Raw genomic sequence first — 6,631 nt, 5'->3', positions numbered from 1 at the left:
GGAGCCCGAAGCTCGGCCAGGCCCGGACGGAAGTGACGTCACGATGGGCCTGCCCACCCGGGCGGGCCCGCGGCGCCCCGCCCACCGGCGGGCGCGGGGAGGCGGCCGGGCCGGCTCCCGGGGGCGGCCGGGCGCGGGGAGGGGGGGGCAGGGCGCGGGCCCGCCGAGGCCGGGGCGCGGGGTCCTCGGGGAGGCCCCTGGAGGAACCTGGATTTGGGTCTGTGGACCGGAAGCGGCTCCCTGCATGGCCGTGGGGGAGGAACGGAGGCGTCCATGCCGCGGCGCGTCCAGGCGGGGCGGGCGGCGCGCTCCCTCGGGAGGAGGAAGCGGGCCTGGGGGCCGATTCCCAGGGTACGGGGGCGGGCTCCCTCCCTGTGGGCGACGGGGTGGGGCGGATCCCTGCGGGGAGCTTAAGCAGATTTTCTACCAAGAGGGAGGAAAGGCGCAGCTCTGCGGGGGAGGCGCCGGGGCCAGTCTCTGCGGGAGGAGGAGCGTTCCACGCGCAGGCGGGGTCCTCGGAGTGACGTGCGGGCAGGAGGAGGTGGCTGCGCTGCTGCTCAGGTCTAGCCCTGGCTTCCAGGACTCGGGCGGGGCAGAGAGAGCCAGCCTGGGAGGACTGGCCGCCAGATGGCGCTCCTCGGCCAAGCTGGAACGCCTGGCGTTGGCGAGGCGACGGGACCCTCAGGCCTGGAAGGGTCAGACAAGGGAAAGCCTGTAGCTCTGAAATCACTTAGCTTTGTGCCAGTCTCCTCTGTTCTCGAACTCCTGTGTCCTCAAGAGCTCCCACTTGTGCACTGATCTTTTTTTGCCTCTAATCGGGTGGGTAGGTCAAGGGTCTAAAGTTTGGGAGAAGAAAGAGGTGGAGAACTCCAGTAACCAAGATCACCCAGAGCAGAGCTGCAAACAGACCCAGGAGACCTGACTCCAAGGTCAAAGACTGATACTTTGACATACTAAATGTCTTGCATAAAATCTGGCTCTTCTGGAGAAAAGGACCCACCCCCCGGGTGTCAGGGATTTGGACTCTCTAGGATGGACTTTAAACCAGATTCATGCAAACTCTAGCTTTCTCTGGTTCTTTACTCTGGCTGCTAGCCATGTTAGTGCTGTGAGAACCCAATAGTTCCTGGGGGAGAAGGAGGAGGGGGTCCTTGGTGACTCTGGAAAAATTACTGGGAGCAGGGCTTATCAGTTTTCTTTGGGCTTGATCTTTATTAAAGAGCACAAAACCGTAGTGGAGATAACAGGGGAACAGAGACAGATAATTTAGAAGTCACAGACTGGAAAAGATAAAGAATTAAAATCTGTTTTTCATTGGTATTTCTGGGGAGGAGACTTAGTAAAATCTTTTAAGTTATTCTTCCAGATGTTCTATTTCTTGACATTACACCATGCTGGTGTCCCATTCCCTCTTGCCCCAAACAGAAGTGATCAAGAATTATCCCAGTGAGAGTTCTGTGGCCCAGACCTAAGTGTGGTCCCTCACCTTCCAGCTCTTTCTTATTGTCATGTCCAACCTTCAACCGAGTTGGATAGGAGATAAAACTCTGCTTCTAATCTCCTTTATTCTTTTTCCAGTATGTGGTAACCCCTACCTACTGTTTTTAGGTGACTACAGCTCTTTTCTTCCAAAACTTAATAAATAGACATTTTTACCTCTGCAAGATTTTGAAGCAACGTGTTACCTCTTCTAGCAGAATTTACAAATTACAACTTTGCTTTCATATATGAGACAAAGCTCCAAACCTGTGCTTTGTCTCAGATTGAAAAGAAATCCTTGAACAGGTGGAAGGAGATGCATGAGCTCATTTTTATAGTCCCCAGAGGCACACAATATATGCAGCCTTCTACTAGAGTAATTGAAGGGATGCCATTTTACAAGTAACCTTTCTGTTCCCTACAACCAGTTTGTCTGACTTCCTTCTCCTCCTGCCTTACCTAGCCTTTCTCCCTCCTTCCCTGCCTCCCTGTCCATTGGATTCTGATAAGCAGAAATTCCTTAGTCGCTGGAGTGTCTGGTGGGCCATAAGATGTAGTAGGGGAGTAGGTTTTACAAGGAGTGGCACTGAAGACAAGGAGAACAAGGATTTTTGAGAAGGAAGAGAAACACCAAGTGGTTCCCATATTCACTGGGCTATCTGATGGAGTCAACGTCAGGAAGTCCTTGAGAAAGTAAAGCTGGACTCACAAAGGGGCCCTATTTAAATGTAAGGTCACCCATCTGGAGCAATCCCAGGACAGTTGGACACTGGAACTAAGTGAGGATAGAGTAATGATGAAGGATTAGGAGAGGCTGGATTTCCTGTCTGAGCCACAGTGAATGGATGTGACTGAGCAGAAATGTGTGTATGTATGTATTAGTGCTAAGGTGCCCCAGGTAGAGAGAGTAATTTACAGGGTGGACACCAGCTCCAAGTAAGATTGAAAGGTGACTCAGGAGCATTTTTTATAAGTCAGCTTTTCAGTTTGTTTTTATGTCTACATTCACTGAACAAATATTTATTAAATGCCTGCTATGTACTATTCTTCACCCTGGAAATAAAGCAGTGAAGCAGAGAAAAATAAAGCAAGGTAATAGGAGAACAATGGGTGACTCGGAGATGGTGGCTGCTTTTTATGTAGGGTGACTAGGGAAGGCCTCACTGATAAGGTGTCATTTAAGCAGAGACCAAAGTGAGGCAGACCTGGGATGAGAACATTCTGGACACAGGAAATAGCAAGTGCAAAGGCACTGAGGCAGAAGTATGGTCAAGGGACAACAAAGAAACCAACTGCCTAGACTGGTGTGAATGAAGGGAAGAACATGTAAGAGACAAGGTTACAGGGGAAGAAGGAAGCCAGATCATGTGGGACTTTGTAAGACCTACAAAAGGGTCACTTTGGCTAGTGTATAGAGAATAGACTATTAGGCAGCAGCAGACACAGAAGGACCTAGTAACATACTGTTGCCATAATCCAAATAAGACATGGTGGTGACTTGGAGTAGGTCCAAAGCAGTGGAGAAATGGTGGAATTCTATATCTATTCAGAAGATGGTGCTAACAGAATTTGCTGATGAATGGATGCAATATGAGGAAGAAAAGTCAAAGATGACTCCAGGGTTTCATGGCCTGGGCAACTGAATGAGAAAAGACTGTTCTGCTTGCCACACTACCCGGAGTACGTACAGGTACTGAAGCCAGGACTCCCTGGTGGCCCAGGGCTTAAGTCTCAGTGCTATCACCGCTGAGGCCTGAGTTGGATCCCAGGCCAGGGAGCTGACCCACATATGGCACAGCAGACCTCTCCTGTGTTGCCTGCTGCCCCCCTCAGCAGTGTATTTCAGTAAATCTGCGTATTCTGCTCCCCACTCTGTCTCTGGTGAATCCTCTCACCCCCTGCACCTCTGGCCTACACCCCAGTTCTTCTATGCATAAATAAATAATTTTTTTTTTTTAAGTATTAAAGTCATGGGCCTCCCCTGGTGGCCCAGCGGCTGTGCTGCGAAGCTGTCTGCAGCCTCTACAGCGCTGGTTTGATCCCTGGTCGCCGGCAAGGGTCCCACATGGTGTGACAGACCTCTCCTGCCGCACCCGCTGCTCCCCTCAGCAGTGTATGTCATCATCTGCCTGTTCTGCTTCCCACTCTGGCTCTGGTGAATTCTCTCACCCTCCCACGCTTCTGACTGTGCCCAGTGCTTGTATAAATAAAATCTTTAAAAAATATATATTGAAATCATGACTGACTGGAAAATCCTGACCAAGTGCTTACAGAGGGTAATTGACCTGGACCATCTTACCTTTAGAAGTTAGCCACCAAAAGCAGGAGGAGAGGTGGGCAATAGAAATAAGTGAATTCTCTACCTGGTTTGGCCATAGATGCTAGATGTCAGTCCAACTTGGGTAGATATGCTAATGTTAATGGTTGGCATTAGTATTGGAGTTTCAAGTTGAGAAGAACTTTCAGTGTCCTTTGATTGTTTCAACATGACATCCTGAAGGAAGCAGTATGATTTGAGATTAACAGGGGCATTAAGGATGTATGTTTGGGGGCCTCCCTGGTGGCGCAAGGGGTTGAGAGCCACTCTATGAAGCAATCTACAGCCTCTGCAGCACAAGTTTGATACCCTGCTGGCCAGAGAGCATCCCACATGGCAAAGCAGACCTCTCCTGTCTCACCCACTGCTCCCCTCTGCAGTATTTCAGTTGGTCTGCCTGTTCTATTCCCCACTCTGTCTCTGGTGAATCCTCTCACCCCCCCCACATCTCTGGCCTGTATCCCAGCTATTGTATGCAAAAATAAACAAATCTTTAAAACAAAAAAAAGGATGTATGTTTGTGCTACCTGCATGGTAGTAAACATGGACTGAGTTGCTACTGTGTGCCAGGCATGGTGCTGGGTGCCACAAATGAAAGGATAAGCAAGATGTGGTTTCTGCCCAAGAGAATTCACAACTTGGTGAGACTGGCCAACTTGTAATGAATTCCAATCCTGGGATGAAGGCTGCACTAGAAAAGTGTATGTTAATAGGGCACAAGTGATTCAAAAGGAGTAAGTGACTTGGGGGTAGGGTGGAGAAGTTAGAACATTCCAGGCAGAAGATGCATTCAATGCAAAGGCACAGAGGTATGCCCCATTTGGGAAGAACTATGAGGAGTAAAAAAAAAAAAAAAAAAAAAAAAAATGCTGAAACAAAACTTTTGAGGGATCAGTGAAGAGATAAACTACAGAGTTAAAAGAGCCCTCTTTGCTTCTCCAACTCTATTCCATGGTAGCTAGGGAAGCTACCAAAAGGTTTTTGTAGGGAAATTACAATAGTCCATTTGTATTTTAGGGAGAAAAGGGAATTTTATGTATTATGGAGACTTTTTTTTTAAAGATTTTATTTTTATTTATACAAGAGCTGGGGTACAGGCCAGAGTGGCGGGAGGGTAATAGGATTCAGCAGAGCGGGAAGCAGAATAGATAGACCAAAAGCATCGCTGAGGGGAGCAGCAGGTGAAACAGGAGAGTTCTGCCTCGCCATGTGGGATTTTCCCTGGCCGGCCGGGAATCGAACCGGCGCTGTAAAGGTTGCGGACAGCTTCACAGAGCTGTGCTCAACCCGCTGCGCCACCAGGGAGGCCCAGAAACTTTTTTTTAATTTCTACAATATGCCAGGTATTGAGGTAGGTGCTGAAGAATAAAAAAAAAAAAATCATGATTGAAAATCCTAATTAATTAAGCTTAAAGTCAGCTAGTGCAGGGCCCTTGCAGCAGGAGTTGGACAGGGCTTGGAGAGAAGAGGAGGCCCTCATGGAATCTTGGAAAGTGAAATGTGAAGACTAGGGAGGGAAAGAAAGGTCACATGTCAGGTGACCCCAAGGCATGAAAGAAGGGGTGAAGCATAGTGCCTTTAACTGGAATAGAAAACAAGGGAATTTCAGCTGGAACAGGCAAGGAGGGAGGGGTTGAGAAGCAGCAAGATCCAGGAAGAGATGGACAGAAGGGAACTGGAGGCTCAGGAGAGAAGTCTGTTCTCAGATGTGAACAAGACCCGTGTCTGGGGATGTGTTGGCAGTGGGACTTAGAACCATGGACATGCAGGATGGCATAGTTTAGGGAGCCTAGAGAAGTGAGAACAGTACCTCTGAGACCAGAGTTCCCTGGCAGGGGGCAGTCAACTTTGTCACCACCTCCTCCAGTTATCAAGCCCTTTCGCAGCCTTTTACCTTCTGGGCACAGGAAGTCTGTAGCTGTAGTTTCTGGATCCATGTAAATTTTATTTATTTAACATAGAAGAACTGGGGTGTAGGCCAGAGGTATGGGGGAGTGACAGGATTCACCACAGACAGAATGGGGAACAGAACAGGCGGACCGACTGAAATACACTGCTGAGGGGAGCAGAAGGCAAGACAGGAGAGTCTGCTGTGCCATGTGGGTTAGCTCCCTGGCTGGGGATTAAACTCCTGAACTCAAGCCATAGAGGTGAAGGCTGACAGCGCTGAGATTTAACACCCTACGCCACCAGGGAGGCCACTTCCCTCTTCTTTGGATCAGCCGCAGGGTCTGTTTAATCTATGAAAATGTGGAAACCCTGAACAAACATGTGCCTCTGGTAAAGCGTATGACAGTGGCCCAGATAACTTTCAGCATAGCTACCAGAGTTGATCTTGACTTTCTGTATACAGAGAACACTGGAAATGAAAAAGAGAAAGTAAGTGGAACAAGAAGAGGCAGTTTAGAGTCAATGTCTAGAGTGGCTCTGTCCAATATGGGAGCCACTAGCCACACATGGCTATTTCAATTTCAGTTTTTTAAAAAATGCAGTTCACAATAAAAATTGTTGCACTAGGGCGTCCCTGGTGGCACAGGGGGTTAAGTCTCAGCACTATCAAGCTCTCTGCAGCCACTGCAGCACCCTGGCCAGGGAGCTAACCCGGCATATGACCCAGCAGACACTGCTTTCCTCTGCAGTGTATTTCAGTTAATCCTCCTGTTCTGCTCCCCACTCTGTCTCTGGTGAATCCTCTCACTCCCGGCCTCACGCCTCTAGCCTACACCCCAGTTCTTGTATGTGTAAATAAATAAAATAAATCTTTTTTAAAAAAATTGTTGCACTAGCACATTTCACATGTTCAATAACTGTGTGTGGCTAGTGGCCACATTGTTG

The 6,631-nt window shown here is 48.8% G+C and overlaps 1 protein-coding gene across 1 annotated transcript in view; it reads left to right on the top strand.

Moving 5' to 3' along the window:
* The window catches only part of CD4 (CD4 molecule), a 116,944-nt gene that overhangs the window by 58,742 nt on the left and 51,571 nt on the right, over window positions 1-6,631 (top strand). The gene's annotated exons all lie outside the window — the stretch shown is intronic.

Source organism: Talpa occidentalis, unplaced genomic scaffold (genome assembly GCF_014898055.3).
Source record: "Talpa occidentalis isolate TD23 unplaced genomic scaffold, MPIMG_talOcc4v2.1 talOcc4.16, whole genome shotgun sequence".
In the NCBI taxonomy this organism is placed as follows: Eukaryota; Metazoa; Chordata; class Mammalia; order Eulipotyphla; family Talpidae; genus Talpa; species Talpa occidentalis.
This window is presented reverse-complemented; position numbering and strand designations above follow the sequence as displayed.